This window comes from Artemia sp. Qi Xiang Cuo, chromosome 1, assembly GCF_049724085.1.
Source record: "Artemia sp. Qi Xiang Cuo chromosome 1, ASM4972408v1, whole genome shotgun sequence".
Taxonomy (NCBI): domain Eukaryota; kingdom Metazoa; phylum Arthropoda; class Branchiopoda; order Anostraca; family Artemiidae; genus Artemia; species Artemia sp. Qi Xiang Cuo.
The window spans coordinates 67,604,420-67,631,352 of NC_142794.1; the positions used below are offsets into that span (position 1 = coordinate 67,604,420).

General features: G+C 34.2%; 2 protein-coding genes across 5 annotated transcripts in view; one reads left to right on the forward strand and one right to left on the reverse strand.

The window, feature by feature from the left end:
* sp3 (phosphatidylinositide phosphatase spermathreecae) overlaps positions 1 to 21,184 on the reverse strand; it is a 124,578-nt gene extending 103,394 nt beyond the window's left edge. Inside the window, exons 1-2 of one of the 4 annotated variants that reach the window (XM_089086134.1) lie at positions 20,972 to 20,991; positions 9,136 to 9,210 (exon numbers count right to left, since the gene is read on the reverse strand). The gene's annotated coding sequence lies outside the window, so the exon portion shown is untranslated. Of the gene's footprint in view, positions 1 to 8,959; positions 8,979 to 9,135; positions 9,211 to 17,972; positions 17,992 to 20,971 lie in introns of those variants that run through there. The other 3 variants (XM_089086140.1, XM_089086165.1, XM_089086149.1) reach the window with 3 other exon arrangements.
* Positions 12,572 to 26,933, forward strand: part of LOC148956629 (RNA-binding protein fusilli-like) — a 36,132-nt gene continuing 21,770 nt past the window's right edge. The window contains exon 1 of the mRNA XM_089091493.1: positions 12,572 to 12,813. The gene's annotated coding sequence lies outside the window, so the exon portion shown is untranslated. The remainder of the gene's footprint in view (positions 12,814 to 26,933) is intronic.

The window sequence follows — 26,933 nt, forward strand, 5'->3', positions numbered from 1 at the left end:
TTTTACTGTTATTTTAATATTTATTTTCAATACTAAGTACAAAAGAAAATATTTGTAATACAATTCGTTTTCAGTAAAGCACCTATGACGCAGTAGGTTTTAGACTTTTACAGTGAAAGAAGGAGGCAATACCCAAACTCTTGTTTGTAGTGAGTTAGTGCGTGTCAAGCTTGAATTGCCTATTCAATTTAAGTTTCACTCGTTTTAAGATTTATTTATTCATTTACAATAGTTTCTATTGTATGTTTGTTTGCATTGATTGTTTATTTAATTTCTGTTCGTTTTGGGTTTCATTTATACTTCAATAGCAAAATTTGTTTTTCGTTTTCAGCTTGATTGGCATATTCAATTTAAGCATTACTCGCTTTAAGATTTATTTGTTCATTTATATTATTACTTGTATGTTTTTTGGCTATGATTGTTTATTTAATTTCTGTTCGTTTTGTGATTCATTTATTCTTTAATAGTAATTTCTGGTCGTTTTGAGTTTTAATTTTAACATATATTTGTATCTGCTGATCTTAAGTTTAAAATGGCCTTTAATTTTATTTGAAAAACATCTTTTTCGGAAAGTTTTTTTAATTAATTTTACTAGAAAGAACAGCCAATTTTTATGTTGAGGGGTCTCTAATTTCATCAGCACAAATATTATTAAGAAGGCCTTGGGGGGGGGGGGGGGGTATATGCGTAAAACCTTTGCAACAGTGTACTCAACAACTACTCAAAGTTTCTAGGTAATCGGATGAACAGTGCAATAATGTATACAGGATACACAGACAAACAGACAAACATTCAATTTTATACATATAAATACATTACAAACATAGGTATTATTACTGCTTTCCCGCATTCCATAATAAAACTTGAAAACGACTTTAAAACATTTCAATAGACTTACTAGTGTACTATCACTCCTTAAGGCATGCCATTACACTTAACCCTTTACTTTATCCCCACCCCTGATGGTCAAATACCTAGCCCATATTCTTGATTCTCCATGAATTTTCCTAGTGCTTGATTTCAATTATTTCGGAATTTTTCAAGTTGTTTTCAGAATTTTATAGTGTTTTCTTCTGGTGAAAGGACAACCACTACACTAGTACCACTATCTGGCATATTTCTTAGGCTACTTGTTGATTTTTCTTCTTTTTTTTAATGCAGAATGGAAGTTTGCCATTCCTGTAAGTTATACAGGGCTGCCAAACAGACAATTTTGTTTTTTTTTATACCTTTTCCTCTTTGGTGGAGCCAGGACACTTAAGGGTCAAAAAAGGTCACTTTGGGCATTATTTTTGTCCCTTGTTAATTTTAATTTTTGCGTTTTCTTAAGAAAAACGGCTTACTGTTTTATAGTTATGACGGTCCTATGTACGAGTTTTGTCCTGTTTTGATGGTTCATACCTTTTCTTTAACTAATAGTAGAATGACGAGTAGTAGCTTAACCCTTGGAACAAAAGTTTACAATCTTAACTAGTAATTTTTGAAGCAATCCATTTAGTTATCTCTATTGTATAGTTTTCAGTAAAGTACAATTGTTAAGCCCCCCCCCCCCCCAAATCCTTTTTGTGGTAATTTCTGTCCAGTTGAGGTTTGAAGTAGAGGGGTTTATGCAAGAATTATTTGAGTAATAGATAATATGAAAATAAAAGGAATGTAAAGAAAGTGGAAAAAACATAAAAAGATGAATTAAGGAGGTGTGAAGTATAGGCCATGGATAAAATTCCTAAAGATGTGGAACATGTAACCGGACAGCATAATAGTAAAAAAAATTATACTCGCATGTTAATGAATTGAGAGTGAATAATCAATCTAGATTTGTGCCAGTCAAAGATATGAATGAGGCCACAGTTAGTGATAAGGAAAGAGTTAAATAAGAGTTAAAACCACGATACAGTTACAAGAAAAGATAAAAAGAAAATTGAGAATGTAACACTTTGGAAGTTAAGGCAGATTTACTTTATGAGGAAGGATTAGTAAAACTAGTAAAAGAATTCAGAAAATGATAAGGCGACATGTGCTGATAGTGCAATTAATGAGTTTTTTTTAAATATGGTAGTTGTGAACTCGGAGATAAATTACTGAAGATTATGAATGTGATTTTTGAAAAAGGGAACCACGCAAGCGATTTTAGAAAAAAACTCAATTAAGCCCCTCTATAAGAATAGGTAAGAGTGAATGTGCTAGTTATAGAGGCATTAGCTTGATTTCTGTAGGAAGCAAATTACTTAGTATAATGATACTTTTCAGACTTAGAGATGCTGTAGATTATCAGTTTTATAGATTATAATTATGAGCAAGCCTTTCAGTCAGCTGATAAAAGAGCTTTAGCAAAGGTCCTATCCTTGTATTGTATACTAGATAAATACATTAAAGTGATTAGTGCTATGTATGACAATAAAATTGGTGCAGTTATAGCATTTTATACATATTTTTTTAATATCTTCCATACGATTGTGAAACGATTGAGTTTTTCGTCGCCTCTATTTGCGTTGCGGGAGCAACACTTTGGTTTACGAACTACGTAAAAGTACTGTACTGTACTTTTCACGACAAAACAGCTGACAGTTTGTATGACATTTTGTCACAGTTAAAGTCTAATAAATTAAGAACAAAGAAACCAATACTTAATATGTGACAAGGGTGCCAATAAATGACCAAATTGACAAGTTTATAGTACTTGTTAAACAGAGCATCCATATTCAAAAAGTGAAGTTAGGTTAATCCTAATGAGTTAAGCAGTGTTGCATTCCCACCCCATTTATATGGATCTTTTTGATGGACTCTGTCCTAAGAAGCACATCAAAGGCAATGGGGGAACACAGAATAACTCATATTGAATTAGATCAAACAGTTCGTGGTAACGAACTGTAAGTAAGGAGCGACCCGGCTCAATGGTAACCGAAACTCTAAAAAACGGGAGTTTGATACCAATAGATACATCAAAAGGATCAGATTTTAATTCTGATTTCAAATATATAAGTTTCATTAAGTTTAGTCTTACCTATCAAAAGTTAAGCGCCTGAGAAAATTCGGATGATTTTCGTAAAAAGGGGGAAAGACCCCGTTAAAAATATAGAACCTTAGTGAAAATCACACCATCATATTCAACGCATCAAAAAATCTTGCTGTAGAGGTTTCAAGCTCCTATCTACAAAAAGGTGGAATTTTCCATTTTTTGCCAGACGAAAGATCACGGATGCGTGTTTATTTGTTTGTTTGTTTTTTTTTTTTTTTCCCCAGGGGTGATCGTAACGACCCAGTGGTCCAATAAAAACGTGGGAGGGCACATTGGAACGGAAATTAAAATTTCTAGTGCCCTTTTTAATTGACCAAAAAAAATGGAGAGCAACTAGGCCCCCTCCCACGCTCATTTTTTTCCCAAAGTCACCCGATCAAAATTTTGAGATAGCCATTTTGTTCAGCATGGTCGAAAATATGATAAAAATGTCTTTTAGGATGACTTGATCCCCCAAAGTCCCCAGGGGGAGGGCTGAAAGTTATGAACTTTACTCAATGTTAACATATAGTATTGGTTATTGGGAAGTATACAGACTTTTTCAGAGGAGATTTTTTCTGGTAGGTGGGGGAAGGAGAGGGGCGGGGGCTATATGGAAGGATCTTTCCATGAAGCAAATTTTCAGGGGGGCCGGGACATTGCTATGCAGGGGGCGCCGGATTTCCCAGCATTATTAAAGAAAAAGATCAGGAATTAAATTAAAAAAAACAAGTTTTTCAACTGATCAACTGATTGTGATTAAGAGGTCATTTTTAAAGAACTGGAAAAAAAATTCGAACTATAGTTTAAAGAGCAGGGTATTGACTAGGGGGCGAACCCCCTAATATACGTGTTAAAAATTTATGAATATAGAACTTCGTTACGTAAGTTAATTCTAAGTTACGTATATTTATTGCTAATAAAAACGTTCGTAAATAAAATTAAACAAGTTTCGAGAAAGCCATTTAACCAAATATAATATGCAAATTTTGTTTTAATTATTCATGTACGGTGAGCCAAAATCAAAGCCTGCATTAATTCAAAAACGTTCAAAAATTAAATAAAAAAAACAAGTTTATTTAACTGAAAGTAAGGAACGACGTTAAAACTTAAAACGAACAGAAATTATTCCGTATATGAAGGGGGCTGTCCCCTCCTCAACGCCTCGCTCTTTACGCTAAAGTTTGACTTTCTCAAAAGTTACGCGCCTGAGAAAATTTGGCTGATTTTCGAGAACAGGGGGAAACACCCCCTAACAATTAGAAAACCTTAATGAGAATCACAGCATCGTATTCGGCGTATTAGAAAACACTACTGTAGAGTTTTCAAACTACTATCTGCAAAAATGTGAAATTTTGCATTTTTTGCCAGAAGAAAGATCATGGGTGCGTGTTTATTTATTTTTTTTTTCCCCAGGGGTGATCGTATTGACCCAGTGATCCTAGAATATCGTAAGAGGGCTCATTGGAACGGAAATTAAAAAGTTATAGTGCCCTTTTTAAGTGACCAAAAAAAATGGAGGGCAAGTAGGCCCCCTCCCACTCTCATTTTTTTCTCAAAGTCACCCAATTAAAATTTTGAGATAGCCATTTTGTTTAGGATAGTCGAAAATCTAATAAATATGTCTTTTACGATGACTTAATCCCCCACAGTTCCCAGGGGAAGGGCTGCAAGTTATGAACTTTGCCCATTGCTTACATATTGTATTGGTTATTGGGAAGTATACAGACATTTTCAGGAAGAATTTTTTTCTTGTGGGGGGGGGGAGGGGGCTGGAGGAGGGGGTTACTCGGGAGAATCTTTCCGTGGAGGATGTTTCTTTTGGGGTAAGGGACATTTCTATGAAGGGGGCGCCGGATTTCCAAGCATTATTTAAAAAACGATCAGAAATTAAATTTAAAAAAACTAGTTTTTTCAACTGAAAGTAAGAGGCAACATTAGAACTTCAAATGAACAGAAATTATTACGTATATGATGGGGTCCTCCCCCAAGTCAATACCTCGCTCTTTACGCTACAGTTTTTTTTAGTGCTTTCAAAAGAGCTATCTATTCTAATCAAACGGCCGTTGTGATTCAGGGGTGTGTGAATTAAATTTTTTTTTTAACTTTTAACGTAAAGAGCGTGGTATTGACTAAGGGGAGAACCCCAACATATACGTAATAACATATACGTATTAAAAAAAAAAAAAAAAAAAAAAAAACAAGCGAAACAGCTAAATAGTAAGCCAAAATTTTAAAAACGGGACTTTGATGTTAATAATTTTATCAAAATAATGGGCTTATAACGCTGATTCTAAATATATGAATTTTATTCAGTTTAGTATTTTTCATCAAGGTTACGAGCCTGAGAAAACTTACCTGATTTTTTAAAGAGGGGGGAAACATCCCCTACAAGTGAAAAAATTTTAATGAAAATCACACCGTCAGATTCGGCGTATTAGAAAACCCTATAATATAGGTTTTAAGCTCATATCTGCAAAAATCTGTAACTTTGTATTTTTTGCCAGAAGAAAAATATACGAATATAGAAGTTCGTTACGTAAGTTAATTTGTAAATTACGTCAGAACCAAATTTAGAGACAGCCATTTAGCAAAAGAAAAAGTAAAATTTTTATGCAAATTTTGTTTACTTATTCAGTGACGGCGAGCCAAAATAAAAGCTGCATTAACTAAAAAACGATCAGAAATTAAATAAAAAAAACAAGTTTTTTAAACTGAAAGTAAGGAGCGACATTAAAACTTAAAACGAACAGAAATTATTCCGTATATGAAAGGGGCTGTCCCCTCCTCAACGCCTCGCTCTTTACGCTAAAGTTTTTTATTGTTTTAAAAAATAAAGTTGTGAGACAGAGTCAAACTTTAGCGTAAAGAGCGAGGTGTTGAGGAGGGGACAGCCCTTTCATATACGGAATAATTTCTGTTCGTTTTAAGTTTTAATGTCGCTCCTTACTTTCAGTTTAAAAACTTGTTTTTTTTATTTAATTATGATAAATGATTTAAGCATTCTAGATAAAATGTTAGCAAAATGAATGAACTTATGGATGTTTTGAGAATTCAGGCAGAAAGAATAGGTGTGAAAATTAACATACGTTTTTGATATCCATTTTGATCAATTATGTCTTGAATCGGGCCAATATGATCAAAACACTCAGCTTGCTCAAACGTCCTACCAATAACGTTGTTGTGATTGCATTATGCCACTGAAAAATCCTGGAAAAACCGCCACTAAACGGCCAAAAGCAGCTAAACCAGAAAAAGGCAGAGCCAGGTGTGCTTTAGAAGATTGTGTATTGGATGAAAGTTCTAGAGCTATTCAGTGCAATCAATACAACAAATAGTTTTGTGTCGAGGGCCTCTCAATGTCAGACATGGAATATGACATTTTCAGTAAAATGAACCACAGACTGGGAAGTGTGTAGGTTTTCCCCCATGTGTAAGGCTGGTTGTGTAAAACAAAATTTTCAAGATATCTTAAGAACCATACTGCACCTGCATCAAGAGGAAATGCAGAGCATGTTTAGTTCCTTTACGCAAGACATGAGTGCGTCTTCGGACTGTGTCAAAGCCAAAATTCAAGATCTTGAGGAAAGTGTCAATACAAAAGTGTCTGTATCCGAAGCCGCGGACATAGCGGGTTGTGTTGTTGCTGGGAAACTAGAAGCTGATGTTCGTAAAATTGTCAGAACCTTGTGCATGGCATATTGTGTATGGCATACCACTTTAAGCTGGCAATGCACATTGCATAAAAGAATTCCTAAAGAATGAGTTTGGATTTGATGTAAGCAGTATTTCAAACATTTGACATAAGCTTAAAGCATACAACTCTAATGATCACAGACCCAAGGTGGTGCAAAGCCTGATCATATATTGTTTTCAATTAGTTCATGCAACCAGAAAGCAGAAATTCTTACCCTATCCCGCACTAAAAGAGGTAACACAGCCTTTTATGCAGACACCTGCAAAGAGGACCGCCGGAAAAGAATGAAATTAGTGGAGGACATAAAGAAATGCTGCTGCATGCGAGCATAATCTGGGAATCAGAAACAGGGTCACTGTTGTAGAAAACGGGGTGCCCTTGGGACTCCCATTCCCTGTGGAACAACAGCAGATGGAGGTCTAAATATGGCACGATGCCATGTAAATAGTATAAATAGGGAACAAGAGAGCGTTAGAAGTTCAGCAGACTCAACAAGCTATAACAGTGCTGAATCACTGCACCCAACCAATGACGTTTTTGTAAATGCTGATTTGGGCAGTGAAATCATTTCCAAAAGTGGATCGCTCAAAACTGGCAATACTGCTAAAAAGACAAATAAATTTGAAAGGCCTCATACTTTACACAAATTCTAATACTCATGCTACCAAACTTACTGAACTGAAAAGTTTTGCTTTGATCTTGATGTTGATATTATTTGTATTTGTAAAATATGCCCAGAAACTCAGTGCACAAGCTGGAAGAATTCATATTCAACTTGTGTAGTCATTTACATAACCCTGAATGTTGTAGAGGAGTTGCAATATCCTGTATAACTGGACTGAAAGCTAAAACTGTGAGTTACCCTCTTAGTCATTCCACTAGTAGTTGAGTTGAAGATGTTTGTTTGGATGTCAACATTGGACCTGAATCATTTCTGATAGGTGTAATTTGCTGAAGTCCACCTACCCCTGATCGATTTATTTCACACTTGCCCATATCTGATCGGTTGTCTAAAATTAGTTCCCATGAGGATTAAACTGTTTTTCTGTTTGGAGATTTGAATATGCCTGACGTAGGTTGGGTTGAAGGGATAAGATACCCCCAGGAGAGTACCCCATCCAGTGTCACGACAAATTCCCTTGCCAACAACCTACTGATACAGATTGTAGACCAGCCAACACGATTTAGGCATCAACAGCAAACTTCCTTGCTTGATTTAGTAGTGGCAAATGACCTTGAACGACCTTGGCAAATGACCTCTATGTCTTACCATTCTGCTCTTGGAAGCAGTGACCATGTCTGCATCTTTACTGAGATAAAAATAAATAACAAGAGGTGGAATAGGCTAAAAACTTCTTTCTAGATTATGAATACATAAGGCAGGACCTATCTAAGATCAAATGGGAGGATGCAGTCATAATTGCGAACATTGAGAAAAGCTGGGAAACAATTAAGGTAGTCATTTTAGATGCTGAAAAGAAAACAACAGCAATATTAGCCACTAATGCCCAAAACACTTAAGTAAAAGAGACCAATGAGGAAAATAAAAAGCAGATGAGAGAAGATGTTCTGGGTTCTGGGATTAATTGCTTGGCAACAAAGATGTTAGATCAAGGCTGTACCCAGGGGGGTAGGGGGTTTGAACCCCCTGAAATGTTGGTCTGACTCGTAAAAACGTAACAGAAATGGATATAACAAATTTTTTATGCGTTTTTTGAGTTTTTTATGTAACCCCCCCCTCCACCAAAAAAAAACTTTTAGTAAACCCATTCACCCCACGAAAAAAAAATTCTGGGCACGGCCATGTGTTAGATTATGTTTTTCTTAAGTTTGATTGTAATTTATGATTTTTTTTTTTTTTGTTTTACCTCTGAATTAATTAACATTTTTTTTTCAAATTAGTTTTAATTTAGTTATGCACAGTAGTTTCTCTTCATTCTAAGTTAGAATTGCAATTTGACTTTGTTTTATTGGATTTAGGCTTTGTTTTACTCTGTATTATTCATTCAAGTGTTTTTTGTTTTGTTTTTTAATGTCCTTCAAATTAATTTCTGTTAGTTATTCAATTAACTTAGCTTCATTACATCTGAAATGAGAAAATATCTGTAACAGTTTTTTAGTTGCTATTGTTAAAAACCAATATGTAGAATGTAGTTTAAATTTCATGCGAAAATAAAAATTTTCTGCAACAATATACTGCTACTGTAGACAATTTCAATATTAAGTTCTCTGGATTATCAAACTTTATGCTGAACTTAGTCTTCTACCTTACTCAAATATGGGCATCAAGAGGTAATTTTCTCAACAACACCAAAACCAAGCTTAAAAATTGCTTGAAAGGGAAAACCATTGATTCTCTTATACATTTCAAGTGGATACTTTCTCAATGAGCTGTATTGGTGGATAGACTAGCATGCCCAGGTAAAAACAGCTTTATATTCACCTGATATGACTTTCTGTGAAGGAACAATGGGCACTGGAACAACTAGAGAAAGTCAAAAAGCATGGGCAACGTCACCTGAAAATATGATAGTGAAGATGCAGCTATACTGAATGAGTTTTCAAGGTTGTATGTCAAGGCGAACACTGACATTGAGCATGAGTAAAAAAATTACAGATCTGATTTTGGTCTGTTTCTATTACTAGTCAATTTCAAGCAGCAGTGACTCTCCAGCATTTTTATTGGGGGGGGGGCAAGAAGGGTCCATATCTGGATAGTCAAAGGGCATGGGATGTACAATATTTTTTCTCCACATTATTGGGGGGGCAAGTGCCCCCCCCCCTTGCCACCGCCAAACGACTGATTTCAAGCATACCAGTTAACTAAAATAATATTAAAGGAGTGGAACTTAAGTCTCTTTTTTTTTTTTTTTGCTACTGAATTTTTTTGCCTGTGATGTTTATATTGCCATTATTTGAAAAATGTGATGATTCTCTTGTTAAACAGAACCTGATTTGGGGTTTAACTGATTTCAAGAATACATATATATTGGGATAAATAACGATTACCATTTATATATGTTTGGATGGTACTTAGTAAGGAAAGTATAAGAATCTATTGCTTACCTGGTACAAAAATACAATGTCTGAAGCCAAGCTGATCAACAAAATCACATACTTTGGCAACTGATTTCAAGTTAAGTAACATGAAAAATAATGTGGTTTTTTTCTAATGATTAGCCTAGTTATTTGGAAAAAAATATTTTTTAATATTGTCACTGCCAATTAATAAATCATGGACTTTGATTGTGTCTGTTTTGAATTAAAGCAAGATCTATGTGCTTTTAAATCTGAAAATATGGAATTTACTTGAATCCACATTGAAAAGCCTGTGGTCATGTCCACACTGCTAACTTTATTATTTAGAGCATATTGTAATCACACCATGGGGGATTCAACCACAGAGCAGTGCAAGCAGCAAAAATTTTAGACCAACAGGGGATCCTAAAAGTTCCCCCTTTTTTCTAATTTTGATACTTTGGTCTCAAAAACAGTAAATTCTAGTTTAGGGGCTTCTTGCTATGTTGGAAAGTAATTGAGTTAGGCAAATGAAACTTTCAGGAATGAATCCAGGACCAAAAATGTATCCTACGAAGGTATTCCAAAGCTACTGTGTCTACCTTTCTATTTTTAGGGCTTAGAAAATTGCACACATGATAGGTGCACCTTTCTAAATTCCGACAAATGATGTTTGGTGCTAGTGCAGAATTACTCCTCCTCGGAAGGAAACACTATAAAAATCTGAAAACAACTTTTAAAAGTTCAAAATATTTTTATGTCATTCCTAAGAGCATTGCACTTCACTTAAATTCCCTCCCCTCCCCCTAATGTGAAAATATGCATGCATTTATTCACATCTCACTCTCTTCTTCAAATAGATTCAACAGCAAACCAAAGGAACAACATTGGGAAAATCAAAATATAAAAATGTGTGGAGGATGTATAATTTTGGCTATATACTTGCACATTAAGGGGGGGGGTGCAAAGTGCTTTTGGGAATAATACAAGTACTTTATAATCTTACAGAAGTTGTTTTCAGAATTTTAGAGTATTTCCTTCTGACGAGTAGTAATTTTACACTAGCAGCAAATGTTTTACCTTAATTTTAAGTTTCAATCTTTCTATTGACTTTGGTCTTAAAATTTGATTCTTGTTATTTTAGAAGAATTTTAAGCCTTGTCAAAACTTTTTTCTCTAAATTTAAGAAACAGGTTTACAGATCTTTAAAATATTACAGGCCTAAATTGGAATTGAGCAAAGGCATGAGGTTCAAAACCCTAGTATTTTCTGTTGCCTCAGTTAAGCAGAAGGGTAAATTTGTAGTTGGCGTAATTATATATTTAGGGTTAAAGTGAATGCATCAGTTAATGCCTTATTTTATGCTCTTTCATAATACAATATTTGCTTCTGGGGGAATCTTTCCAGAAAACCTGAAATTATAAAGAAAATTGGTGAATTCTAATTTAGGCATTCTTTTCATTTAAAATAGGCTGCTCAAGCAATATGTAGCCTTATGGATGCTTTTCATGTGTAACATACATTACACACAAGAAAAAGTTTTTGGCTTTTTCTTAGCAGGACTGGTACAGAACTATCTATGCTATCATTGCTACCTAAGGCACCCTTAAAAGCATTTCAATATAGCATCCTTTATGGTTGTAACCTATGATTATGACATTACTTTTCCTCTTTAACATGAAAATGCAGTTTTTGTCAAGAAAGTGATTTTATCTTAAATATTATGTTTTGTTAATTACAAAAGCATGTAGATGTAGCAATTTCAGTTAAAACGAGCCCTTAAATAGCTTCTCTACAATGCCCCAGTGACCTGCTAGCTGCAGAGAAGAAAAAAATGTTTCCCATGCCCAAAAAAGTGATATTCTTTACTGTTCAAGCCAATGGATCTTCCTTCTTATTCAAGCCAAGGGACTGTAAGTTTCTTGAATAGGGTTTTTGGCCAAGGCAATTCCAATGTTGTATTTTTAGGGGGGTTTTAGGCTAATTTTAAGTTACTATGGGCTGTAATGGTCCTATACTAGGTTGCAGCTACACCTGCAACCATGATCACATTTTGAGCCCTTAATGGGGCCCCAAAAGGTAAAAAAAAGTAACCATCGGTTTAAAAGAAATTTTACAAAAAGAGGAATAGTGTAGTGAGAAAAAATTGCCATTTGTAGGTGATTCAGGAATACTAATTCTTATTTTCCTTAGGGAAGGTGCCCATTGGATATTCTTGAAAAAAAATTCTATTCTGTAGAATGTTAAAAAAAACATCCAACTATACTTAGTATCAAAATAAAATATCTAGCTAGACAGATAATACCATTTCTAAAGATCTTACACATATACCTTCCTAGCTGAAAATTTTATTGTCATTGTCGCATACAAAATATCTACCTATTTCAATAAGGATTGAACTTAGTTCACAGCCTGAATATCTAACTAGGTGGATAATAGCAAATCTTAGACTTTCTTATATATATTTATCTAGATAGATAAATAAATTATCAAGATAATTTGATAATAGTATCCAACTAGCCAGATATTTATTTCTCTTATGTTTAGCATGAACATTTAACTAAGGAGATAATACTTTGTCCTAGCTTTTCTTATGTTATCCAACTAGGCAGACAAGTAAATTCTCTAAGTAATTTGGTGGCAATATCCAACTAGCTAGACAATTATTTCCCTTGGGTGCAGCATGAACATCTAACTATGTGGATAATACTTTGTCCTAGCCTTTCTTATATTATCCAACTAGCTAGATTATTAATTATCTTAGGCAATGAATCAACATCTAACTAGGTAGATAATACTTTATTCTAGCATGTCTTATATTATCCAACTTGGGTAAGTAACTTCTCTAAGTAATTTGGTGATAATATCCAACTAGCTAGATAATAATTTCTCTTAGGTGTAGCATGCACATCCAACTAAGTGGACAATGCTTTATCTTATCAACTCTGATATATATCCAACTGAGCTGATAAGTAAATTCTCTAAGCAGATTAGTTATAATATCCAACTAGCCAAAAGATCATTTCACTTAGGCACTGCATGAACATCTAACTAGGTGGATAATACTTTGTCCTAACCCATCTTTTATTATCCAATTAGGCAGGTAAGTAACTTTTCTAAATAATTTGGTGATAATATCCAACTAGCTGGATAATTAATTTTCTCTTTGGTGTAGCATGAACATCCAACTAGGTGGATAATGCTTTGTCTTGGCCCTTCTGATATATATTCAACTAGGCAGAAAAGTAAACTCTCAATGTAATCAGATGACAATATCCAACTAGCCAGACAATTAATTCTCTTAGGCAAAGCATTGACATCTATCTTCCCAGGTTGCAACTCATGTTTTAAAAGGATTTATTATCTGCCTAGCCAGACATATGCTATTCTTGTTAAGTTGCCTGAATAAAGTTTCTAGCCAGCTAATTGGATATTGTAAAATAATTGCTAACACAACAAATTATCCTGGTAGTTGGATGTTATCACCATTTGGCTTTGGGAATTAATTTTGCCTTGTTGGATATATATCAGAAGGGTTAAAATAAAATGTTACCCATCTAGTTAGATGTTGATCATATGCCTAAGAGAAATAGTTATCTGGCTAGATGGATATTATCACCATATTATTCAAGCTAACTGCTTCATGAGCTGAACAAAAAGATGTCAAAGAAATTGCAGATGAATTGAACTGCCAGTTTCTGTCTAATTTTAGTTGCACATCAGATACAGACCTACCAAATGTTGAACCTACACAAATCCACCATCCAATAGAGCCCATTAAGACTCTCAAATATCCTCAAACAACTTAAATTGCTAGATGTCAACAAACCAATTGGGGCAGATAGGTTACATCCACATCTTCTAAAAGAAGTTGCTGAAGACATTGTCAAGTCACTCTCACAATTATTCAGTTTCCCTATGTACCAAGGAAGTACCACCAAATAAGAAATTATGCTTGTTACTGGTATTTACATACTTAAGGTGAATTTATATGTGCTACCAGTCTTCAGAACAAAGAGAAGCATTTTTCATACCAAAATATTTCAAAATGCCACATTCTTGTGGATTTTGTTTACAGAACTAATTACAGTTTCCATTTCATGTGCTCATTTCCAGATATTGCAGATTTTTAGAGTTTAAAGACAAAACAGGAACTTAGTTTTTGAAAAATGTACTTCAAAAAATTTGTTTCTAGAGACATGTCTCTAGAAACAAATTTGCTGGAGTCTTATGATGTTATAACAGACCTGATTGATCAGGGCTTACCTGTGGATGTCTTGCTGCTTGACCTTGCAAAAGCATACAATAAAACTCATCTTGTGTGGAATTAATGCAGACCTTGTGGGCTGGATCTTAGCTTTTCTTACAGATAGAACACAGAGAGTTAGGCTTTTTACTAATGAATAATCCTCTTTGAGAGATGTGGAGTCACCAGTGGTGTCCTGCAGGGCAGTGTCTTAGGACTATTCAATATCTATATAAATGATATTGTTCAATTAACTACAAATCATCTAACTCTCTATGCTGATGATTCTAAGTTGATTGGTGCACTCAATCATGAGTCACAAAAAAAAACTTAAAAAAATTGTATCCATTAGACCTCCCTATGCTTTGTGAGGTTGTACAAGGCCCTTATCAGACCAGTACTTGATTTTGGAATGTGCATAGCATCACCAGGATACAGGGGTGATGTACAGCTTCTGGAAGGAGTGCAAAGGAGAGCCACAAAGGTAGTATCTAAGATGAGAGACAAGCCTTACGATGAATGTTTAAAAGAGCTGAAATTATTTACACTGGTTTACTGACAATGATGAGCTGATATGCTTATGACATACAAGCTTACTTCACAAGACCCCCCCCCCCAATTCATCTGTCAGTTTCCCAAAATATTGGCACAGACAGGAGGGGACATTCAAAGAAGCTGTTCAAGCCATCTGTCAAAACTTAATGCTGACCACAGTTTTTCTCCTACCATGTAGTAAACCATTGGAATAGTCTCTCAAATGCAACAGTATCAGCACCCAATGATGAAGTTTTCAAGAAGTTATTAGATGTCACATGGAATGGTGTTCCCTAGAAGTACAAGTGGGATGCATTTGATGTTTAATCATTCATATCATCAAGCATGGAGCAACTAACAGATCAAAATGGATCTTAATTGCTACAAAGTGCAAATTAAGGTAATTACTTAAAGAATTTACTAATTTGCCTAGTTGGACATATATCAGAAGGGCTAGGACAAAGTGTTACCTTCCTAGTTATATGCTTGTGCTATGCCTAAGAGAAAAAATTATCTGGCTAGTTGGATATTATCACTAGTTTGCATCAAGAATTGAATTATTTGCCTAGTTATAATCTATATCAGAAGAGTTAAGATCAAGTATTACCCATATAGTTAGAGACACTAAGTTGGCTCTCATGCTTTATTTTTTTTTATTAATTTAATCAAAACTGGAGTAAGCCATAAACTTGTCTCATTACAAAATGACAATAAACAAACAACAGAGAACAAAATTACTATAAACAAGACTTATATCTGGATCTGGTTAGTGGGCTAAAATTATATTTCTTTTAGATTTTGATTATTTCTCTAGTTGGCTAATGTCTTGTTTGTCTAAAATACTTTTCAATTAGCTAACTAATTGGATAATCTATGCAAAACTTGAGTATGGTTAGATATTATTTTTACATTCTATAGAAAAGAAATTTTTAGACATTATCCATTTCATATATTTGCATAATCAAAGGTCAGCACTATATGCTTCAAAATGCCTTTGTAAGAGATCATTTAGTTTTATTTACATAAATAAACAACTTTCCAAGATATAAAAAAAAACTAGACTAGAATTATACAACAAAAATTTTTGGCAGCTCTGAAGTGACAATTGTTTCAGAAACAAAATTGCATTTCCAAGCCAGACCTAAGAAATCTGTGATGTTACTAGGAGATATCAAGGAAGACTTTAAATGGCTTGAATCAACTTATTGATGTTGTTGTTGTTTAGTTGACATTTGAGTGAATATACCACTCATATACATGCAATCCTCTATCAAATCTTGGGCTTCAAGTGGAACCACGTCACTTTGAGTATTACACAGATATATATTTGACACAGGCCACATCAATTCTTAAAATATCATGGGGTTGTACTAAGATGTTGCACAGAGTGCTCTTGTTTAAATCACTGACATTGGCCTGCATATCACATCACTATCCTGCTATGGTCACATAACATGTCTAGAAATATATAAACTAAAATTAAGAAAAAAACTTATATAAATAAAATAAGTCATACATAAATTCAATATAGATACAAAAATTATAAAACATAATACAGATTACAATTTTATATATATATATATATATACTTAGTCAATAAGGATCTAATATCATGTACCAGTCCATCAGGTGATGGCCTATAATCATAAAGCTTTAAAATTGTGTTTGCACAATTTCTAATGTAACCATTAGTTTCCCTATCACATAATACACTATAAATACATGTTTTATATTCACTTTGAGTGGGTTTTACAATGATACGCTGGCCATTTAAAATATCCCATTTAGCTGTATTATCAGCTGATTCATTTCCAGCAATTCCAACATGTGCTAGGACCCAGACCAGATGTATATCATTCCCCACACACTCTAATGACCTAACAATTTGATGAATACTATAAACTATCTCATGACTAGGGACATGTTCATTCATAAGGTATTTAAGGGCTGATGCAGAGTCAGAACAAATCATCTAACTCTGTGCTTGTCCATATGACTTGATAAAATCTAATGCCTTATTCAATACTATTGTCTCAATTGAAAAAATAGATAGGCCACTTGGTAGCTTAAAACTACAAGAAATTAACATACTGAGGATCACTACTGCACAACCAGCACCCTTATCTGATTTAGATCTATCATTAAAAACTTGTATATTGTCTCTTAAATGGTCAGTCTGTCTAAACCAGACATGTTTTAAAGTCATATAATCATCTTTACCATGGTTAGGCATAGGGAAATACACATTATCCTATATTACATGTGGTTTATTTAATACTCTATCCTCAAAGACAACCTCAATAATTGGTGTTATCTTTGGGCACTCACTAGGAAGTAAACTAATATGTCTATAAAAAGCAGGAATATTCCTATTCTTAAATCTAAGATCCCTATTGTAATTACTTATTATTTCTATCTTAATTAGATCCTCATCTAAACTAGCCTTCTTAGTGAAGTACTTTACAAGTAGCTTATCATATTGTAACTTAAGGATGCTCATCCCCAATTCAACCATCATTGCAGGAATAGGGATACTATGTAGGCAACCTAAGTATTGCCTAAGAACACTATGATAAACTATGCCCAACTTTTTAAAATTCTTCTGACTAGTATCACCATATATAAAGCTATCATAATCAAACTCACTAACAATAACAGCTTTTATAATTTTACTAAGGCACTTATAAGAAGCACCCCTTTTTCCTAGGCACATTATATGTATAAGGTTTAACCTACTCCTTATATTACCTAACAAATACTCTATATGTCTCAATCCAGTCATTTTACTATCCAAAATTAGGCCTAGGAAACAAAAATAATCATCCATCCTAATAACCTGATTCAAAACTTTCACCTGTGGTATTGCAGTATTATTACTTTTTGAGAAAACCATACCAACTGTTTTCTCAGGTGATAGTATCATATTATTCTCACTACACCACTGTTGAATGCTATTCAATACTTTTTGCATCACTGACTGTAGATGATGGGTTGTTTTTTTTTTAAGTTATCACCAGTGCAATATCATCTGCATATCTATATGCTTTACAACCAAGGACAGTTGACAGGTCCAAGTGTCTACAATATATAATAAACAATATGGGGCTTAATACATCTCCTGAGGTAGTCTAATGTCATTTTTAACCTGAAAATTTGTACTATATCCACCAGCAGATACTCTAACCTCACAATTCCTCAAAAAACTAGAAATTCAATTTATATAATCCATAGGAATACCAATTTCCAGTCAGTGATGCAAAAGTGCAATATCATTTGCATACCTATATGCTTTACAACCAAGGACAGTTGACAGGTCCAAGTGTCAACAATATATAATCAACAATATGAGGCCTAATACATCTCCTGAGGTAGTCTAATATCATTTTTAACCTGAAAATTTGTACTATATCCACCAGCAGATACTCTAACCTCACAATTCTTCAAAAAACTAGAAATTCAATTTATATAATCCATAGGAATACCAATTTTCTCTGCTTTGTTCAACAGTTTGTCCACATCAACATGATCAAATGTAGACTTCATGTCTAAGAAAACAGCAAATGTATCCTTCCTGCATCTGAAGCCCTGTTTTCATGTTTGAACCTGATTTGGTTCTAAAGTCTAACTAGGCTGTCAGTTGTGCTCTGGTTTGGAAGAAAACATAACTGCTCTTTCTGTGCAGCTTTTATTACAAGCCCAAGAATTCTACTCTTTATCAAGTGTTCCTCTGGTAAATTTGTTAGCATTAGGTTGTGTATTTGGTCAGGACCAGTTGCTCTTGGTTTTCTTTAAAGTATTTTCAAGGTCTTATAGAGAGTGAAGTCTTTTATTGGGGGTTGGTTTATTTTATCAATAATTGTATTGCTTGGTGTTTTATAAGGATACCCATGATTAATTTTTTTTTTATGTTTTCTAAAAGGATCTTATTTTATCTTCTGGAGCTGTGAACTCTATGCCCTCCTTTCTTAGGAGAACATGAAGTTTTGGAGGATTTTTTGGCCAGTATAGATTTTAAGATTTTGCTGTGTATCTTTTATTGTTGTATTATTTGAAAAATTTTCCTCAATTAGTTTCCTCTATCATTCTCTTGTTTCTTGGAGGATAGCTGTTTTAGGACTGTAGTGGCCCTATTCATCTCTATTTTACTACTTATTGTTGGATTTCTTGCATATCAGTTTTATTTTTATTTTTTTTCTAGCCAAGCTTTTTCACAATTTGTATTCCAGCCAGTAATGGAGTTTTTTTTTTTATTAGGCTTAGAAAAAACAAAACTATTTTCACTATTTTTCACAAGCACATTTGTAATTTGTTCAGGTAAAATTCTACTTTAGCTACTTTTTGCTATCTTGGAAAGGGGTTAGGTTAGGAAAATGAAATGGTAAATTTTTACCAAATCATATTATTGACTTACAAATAAAGTAAACATACCACTCAATGCCTTTTTTTATGCTTTTTCCAAATATAATAATCATTTTAGCCAGAAATTAATTTTACCCCCACCCCTATATACACCAATTCAGGGTATACATTTGCACATTAGGGGGGGAGATGGGTAAAGTATAAACTTACCTCCCATTTACATCAGAAATAAAATATACCCCACCCCCCTAAAGTGCAAATATATACCCTGAATTGGTATATATAGGGGTGGGGATAAAATTCATTTCTGACAATAATGATTATTATATTTGGAAGGAGCCTAAAAAAGGGCATCGCGTGGCATGTTTACTTTCTTAGTAAGTCAATAATATGATTTGGTAAAAATTTACCAATGAAACACTTTCAAGAATGGGTCTACAGACTAAAGTATATCATGAGAAGGTATTTTGAAGTACCTAACTCTACTCCTTCTCCCTCTGGAGGGCAGTAAATTTTGTTGACCTGTAAAGATCTTTGTGTTATGAAAGTGAAACCTTGCAAAACAGATCTTCTGCTTAAATGAAGTACAAGAAAGCTGTTTTCAGCTTCACAACTTTGCTCAATCCCAATTTATAAGGTTTCAAAGATCCAAACTAGCCTACATTTCTAAAAATTTAGAAAAAAAATACATTGATATGGCTTAAAATTCTTCCCAAATAACAGGAATTGCATTTTCAGAACTAAAACCAGAGAAAAATAAACTAATACCTGAAAATTAAGGTAAAATGTTGGTAAAGTTTTACCAAATCATATTACTGACTTACAAATAAAGGGAATATATCACTTGATGCCTTTTTTTATGCTCTTTACAATTACAATAATCATTTTTGTTGGAAGTGAATTTTACCCCCACCCCAATATATACCAATTCAGGGTATATATTTGTACATTAGGGGGGTGGGGGTAAAGTTTAAACTTACCTCCTATTAACAACAAAAATTAATTTTACCCCCCCCCCCTACTGTGCAAATATATACCCTGAATTGGTATATATAGGGGTGGGGGTAAAATTCATTTCCAACAAAAATGATTATTATATTTGGAAAGAGCATAAAAAAGACAGTAAATATATACCAAATCATAATATTGAGTTAGGACTAAAGTGAATACACCATTTGATGCCTTTTTTTATGCTGATTACAAGTACAATAGCCTAAGCATTTCTATCAGAAATGAATTTTAGCCCCCCCCCCCCACTATATATGCCAATTCAGGGTATATATTTCTACATTAGGGGGGGTAGGGGCAAATTTTGTTTCTGATGTAAATGGGAGGTACGTTTAAACTTTACCAACACCCCCCCCCCCTAATGTAGAAATATATACCCTGAATTGGCATATATAGGGGGGGGGAGCTAAAATTCATTTTCGATAGAAATGATTATTATAAAAAATCAGCATAAAAAAAGGCATCAAATGGTGTATTCACTTTATTCCTAACTCAATAATATGATTTGGTATATATTTACCAAAAAGGCATCAAGTCATATGTTTACTTTATTTGTAAGTCAATAATATGATTTGATAAAAATTTACCAAAATGTTTTGTCATAAAATTTCAATAGCCTAGCCTGGGTATAGCCTAGACCTGTCAAGTAGGAAAATTCCTAAGATTAAGAAATCAGAAGAGGGTTAACATGGAAGCTTGGCAATAGCCTACCTTCCCAGAGCATGTTTTTAGCCCAGGATTCATTACTGAAATTCTCATTTTCCTAACCTAGCCCCTTTCCAAGATAGCAAAAAAGTAGCTAAACTAGGCCTAGAGCTTTACTATTTCTTCATCTATTAAATCAATTTTTATCTTCAGATGAAACTTTTTGAATTTTAGAGGCAATGGTAGGGCCTATTTTGCCAGCTTGGCCAAATGCTGTTGCAGAATTTCCACATTTTTGTTCTGAGAAATTCTGGGGAGTGTTTTCTTCTAGTTGCACTATTACTGAAAGTGATCAGAACCTACTGATCACCTGATGATTTAGAGATAATTAAAAAGAGACAAGGGCTAAATTTTGAATCAACCTACTTCTTCTTCTTCTTCTTCAATTATAGGCTTCGGATGAATCTACTTGAAACTTGAAACACTCTATTCTTCTTCTTCTTCTATTTAACAGCAGGCGGGCTTTTCAGTAACACTATTTAGCCCTTTTCCTTTTGCTTCACTCTGTGGGCTACAGAGCTACTGGCTTGATTGCCTCATATTTATTAGATATATTCAGATATCTTTCAGCAGATCTTTCGACTCTAGGAGTTCAAATATAAGATGATAGATGTCGATTTCTATACTCTGTGTGCAGGTATAGTTGGCTAGGCTCTTGGCTGATAGTGGGATTTTGTGGTGTGGACTCTAGGTCTCTAGTCCTTAGCTTTTAATCTTTTTCTTCGATTAAACGTTAGACTTTTATTCTTATAGCAATATTTTAAAGCAATTTTATAGCAGGATTCGGGATTCAGTATGGGGATGATTCCCCTCTCGCTGTACAGCCCAGGGGACGTCAGTGGCTCCTCTTCCCTTCTTATTCTTCAAGCCCGTATAGAATCTATTCTTTATAAACTGCTTTCAAATGACCATAATTCTTCCACTTTTCTTTAAAAACTTTATTACAAGACGTGTGATCACACAATTTTCTTCTTCACTTTCTAATCCACCGAGTAATGAATTTAGGCTTGGCTGCCTTCTCTTAAATCTAAAAAAATCCACTATTTCTCGTCTTTCTTCTTCACTCTCACGGCCCTATTAGCAAGTGCTCAATGGTCTCTAAGTTCCCACATTTGGGATAATTGTCACGTTCTCTCCAAAATCTTACTTCGTGATATCTTACTCCAGCATGGTTTTAACGAAGGTGGAATAGTTTCTTTGCTTCAAATCTATTTAATTCTTTATATAATTTATTTTGTATTATCCTTTGATTGTTTTTAGTAATAAACAAATTTCCTGATGAATCCCTACTTGATTAAAAGCCTTCTTTTTTCAGCTCTGGAATTATTTTCCCGAGCATCATATATTCTTGAGGGGTGTCCAATTCATTCAAACTTATTCCAACTTCAACTGCAGACTTAGCATACGTTCATTCCCTATGTTTCACTTCCTATGATTCCAGTGTGAGCGGGAATCCATTGAATGAAAGTCTTCTTCTTCTCCGTAAGCAATTTTATAGCAATTTTTATTTTTAGATTTTTATAACAATAATAATCAAGACGACTGGAAAGAACCAATGAAAATATATATATATATATATATATATATATATATATATATATATATATATATATATATATATATATATATATATATATATATATATATATATATATATTTTATATATATATATATATATATATATATATATATATATATATATATATATATATATGTAATTAATTTTACGGTTAGGGCAAAGGATAGTAGCTAAACGCCTGTTGGTAGTATTTTTGTTCGTTTTTTAGTTTGAATTTTACCTTCAATGGAAATTATACTCATTTTAAGATTTATTTAATCATTTATGTTAGTACCTTCTATTTTTATGTTGTCTTTGATCATTTATTTTACTTTCTGTTCGTTTTTTGGTTCCTTATACTCTTAAAAACAAGTTTTGGTCGTATTTAGTTTGAATTATTATAGGGTTTATTTTTGATGATCTTGACTTTAATATGCCTCTTTAATTTTCTTTGAAAAACTTTTTTTCCGAAAGTTTTTTTTTAAAATAGTTTATGTTCGTTTTTATTTCCAATGTTTAGGTTAATATAATGAATGTTTATCCAGTTTTTCAGGTCTCTGGCGTAAGAATTAAAATATCTCATTCTTTTCTATTAGTTCTAATTGGTGGCTTTCGATTTATTTCAACACCCCCCAACATTCCCTGAAAGTTTCAACTAAGTGTGATTAGCCGTTTCTTGAATATTTCAGATACGCTCTTTTGATATTCGAGACACACATAATTTTTTTTATTGAATATTTTGACCCTTAGCTGATCCTAAGATATTGCACATATACTCTGTTGATAACCTGGATGCACATAGTGTCTTTCGATTTAGTTTAAAATCTCCCTAAGCATTCCCTGAAGGTTCAAGCACTGTTCAACATGCCCTGACAGTTTCAAATAAATGTACTCAGCCGTTCTTGGATATTTCTGATGCGCCCCTTTAACCAGGCGAGAATCTTCAGCATTTTTATTTGGGGGGGGGGGGCAAGAGGGGTCCATATTTGGATATTCAAAAGGCATTGGATGTATAATATTTTTTTCCACACATTATTGGGGGAGCAACTGCCACCCCCGAATGACGCCCCTGCCTTTAACAATCAGCATCCACATGGTGCGTTTTGATTTTGTTCAACATCCTCTAGCCTTCTCTGAAAGCAGCCACAACTATATTTAGTACCAGTTAAAGCAGTCATAGTGACAGTCGCAAGTTGTTGCACTCAGAAATAGTCAGTGTTGCAGTCACAACCAGTAACATTTGCAGCCACAGTAGTAGTAGTTGTGGCCCTGAAAGTTACAAGCTGATACCCATACGTGTTCCTAGGATATTACAGGTATAAATTTTTGATAACTTGGATGCAGATAATGTCTTTGAGCCCAACATACCCCTCATTATTCCTAAAAATGTTACCTCAATACCGTTAATGGCCATTAACAAGGGGCTCAGACGTAGTAGTAGTTGCGCTTAGGTTTCTTGCCAGTAATATTTGATGTAATTTGTTGAAAGATAGTCTTAATTGCTTGTCAGTTGATCCAAATTGAGCTATTATTGCGCCTGGGACAGAGACTCTGAGACCCGTGTGAACGGAAAGTTTTTGCCAAGTTGTAGTCGTAGTCGTGACTACGACTGCAAACTAAGCCCCGTGTACTACTACTACTAACAACTCACTGCAGCACCAAGCCGCCTGAGGCCATCACGTCTACGCACGCTCCTCCTCAATCCCAATCTTTCTTAATGACGTCCTCCCACCCCAAACGATGACGTCCTGCTTTCCGTTTAGCCCTAGACGGTTGGCCGAAAAGGACCATCTTCGGCAATCTATCATCCTTCATCCACACAACCTGCCCTTGTCACTTCAACCTTTCTTTCATTATAGCCCTAGAGAGCGTTATTGAATCACATTTTTCGTACAACCCTCTTGTTTGAAATACGGTCAGTCAGCTGGATACCCCGAACAATCCGTAAGCAATTTCTCTGGAAAACATTTAGCAAATCTTCATCCGCTTTTCAGAGCGCTCATGCTTTAGAGCCATATTTGACCACTGTCATCACTGTAGCTTCTAACATTCTAATCTGTGTTTGCAGATTTATCTTCTATTCTTCCAAACTTTTTTCAACTATGAAAAAATACCCTGAGGCTTGGCTATTCTACTTTTAACATCTTTACTGCTCCCACCATCCTTACTAATAATACCACCAAGGTAAGTGAAGCTGCCAACCTGATCAATCTTTTCGTTACCCAACGTCACCTTTTCATCTTCATTTATTCCTAGCCTTAATGACTTAGTCTCTTAACGTTAATTGTCAAACCTATTCTAGCGCACTGAACTCGCTAAACCTCTAAAAGTTCATTTATTTTGCTCACAGTTTCACTTAGGATACTTAAATCATCAGCATAACCTAAGTCCTGGAAACTTTTTCCTCCCCATTTCATTCCGTGGTCTCCCATTGCCTTTCCTGTGCTCCTTAAGACAAAGTCCATCAAAATAATCCATATAAGGGCGGATAGAACACAACCCTGCTTAACTCCTGGTTTAATACAAAACCAGCTGCTAACTTCATTTCCTAATTTAACCGCAGTACTCTTATTCTCGTGTATAGCACTAATCACTTTAATTTTGTCTGGCATACCATACAAGGATAAAACTTTTACTAAAGCTCTTCTATCAACAGAATCGAACGCTTGCTCATAATCTATAAAAATGAGGACCAAAGGTGTTTGACAACTCATGAACTTCTGAATTATTAACCTACGAGTGAAAATTTGGTCGACACACCCTCTACCTTTTCTAAAACCGCACTGTTCTTCTCTCACATCCAAGGTATCACAAGCTTTTCATTTTCCTCTATACCTTTTCCTGCAACTCTATCTCGGTTTAGCAAATTCTCCAAATGTTCTGTCCATCTCTCTTTAACTCTTTTCTTATCGCTAATTGTGGCCCTGTTCCTATCTTTAACTGCACCAAGTCCGGTTTGACTACTCCCTCTCAATTTACTAACACACCAGTACAGTATTTTACTATTATGCCGTCTAGCTGGATCTTCCAGATCCTTGGCAATTTTATCCATGGCCTCCACTTCACATCTCCTTAGCTTATATTTTAATGTTTTTTCCATTTTCTTTACATTCCTTTTGTTTTCATGTGATCTATCACTCAGATAATTCTTGTACAAGTCCCTTCTCCTTTCTATTAAACATAAAGCTTTTTCACTAATATTCTTAGCTGCAGTCCACGATGATTTTGAGATGCATACTAGACAGACAATATCTTCTGATGCTTGGGCCCCAAGTTCTACCCCTATACCTCAACCCTATCCCTCCATCCTCCCTCCAACCCCATCCCCCTCCTCCGTCCCATCAACCCCCCCCCCCCCAATTTTTTTTACATCTCTTAGAATGACATGAAACATACTTAAAACGTAATAAAATCACATTTAATATTTTCCAACTTCAAAATGGGAATTATATAGATATGTGTCCCGACTTTTACTATTAGAAAAATAATGTTTGTAGTGACCATTTTTTTTTAACTTTTTTTTCAACTTTTTTTATATCTCTAAATCATATCAGAAAAATAGAATGACACTTTTGATTTAAGTTTTTAAACATATTCCTGTGATGGTTCTCTTTCAAGATTTTTTTTTCATGAAAAACAAACTATTTTTTCTTCTTTTTTAAGGCCAATTATGAAGAATGGGTTATAAAAGAATAAAATAAAAAAAACCCACAAACACACACACAGACACAAACACATACGCAAACAATGAGACAAGCACAAATCCTTGAACAAACACAAAAACTTACAAACACAAACAAACTTACACACACATACAAAAACTTTCACACACACAAAAACTAACACACATACACAAAAACTTACACACACACAAAAACTTACACACACATACAAAAAATTACAAACACACACAAAAACTTACACCCACACAAAAACTTACACACACGCAGAAACTTACACACACACAAAACTTACAAACACACAAAAAATTAAATACACACAAAAACTTAAACACACACAAAAACTTACACACACACAAAAGCTTACACTTACACAAAAACTTACACACACATGCAAACTTACACACACACAAAAACTTACACACATACAAAAACTTACACACACACAAAAACTTACACACACACAAAAACTTACACACATACACAAAAACTTACACACACACAAAAACTTACACATACACAAAGAAAAATGGAAAAGAAAAATATCATCATTAGAGTACAAAAAAATTACATCAATAAAAAAACTATTAAAATAAATAATCCATATATTCATATAAATGTCAGAGTGAATGAATCACCAATCCATGAAAACACGCATGACTTTTAACAGAAACATCACGCACTTTGAACAGAGGTCAGCCCGAATTTTCATGGTGGTTGAATCCGGTCAGGACTGCCCGCTACTTATCGTTATAGCTATATGGGGGGGACTGCCCGTTACTTATCGTTATATCTATACTACTTAAAGGCTATATCCAAAAAAATAGTAAAAAAATAGTCAATTTTTAATGAAGACGAGCCCTGTAACAGTTTTTGGTCGTAGGCCTAACGGGCACCAAATAAAAGAAAGAAAAAAAAGAACACGGGTGAACAATTACAATTTAAATTTTTTAGTGTCGTCAAATTTTGGTAGTTAGTTTTGCTCATTTATTTTCACGGTTTAGCGGGCCAACACGGACAAAAATGTAATACTTCCCTAAAAACTTCATAATTTCAAATAAACAAAAGAAAAATCTCCGAAAGTCACAGTTTTCGTTAAGAGCCAGGGGAAAGAATGTTTTTGTTTTGATGTC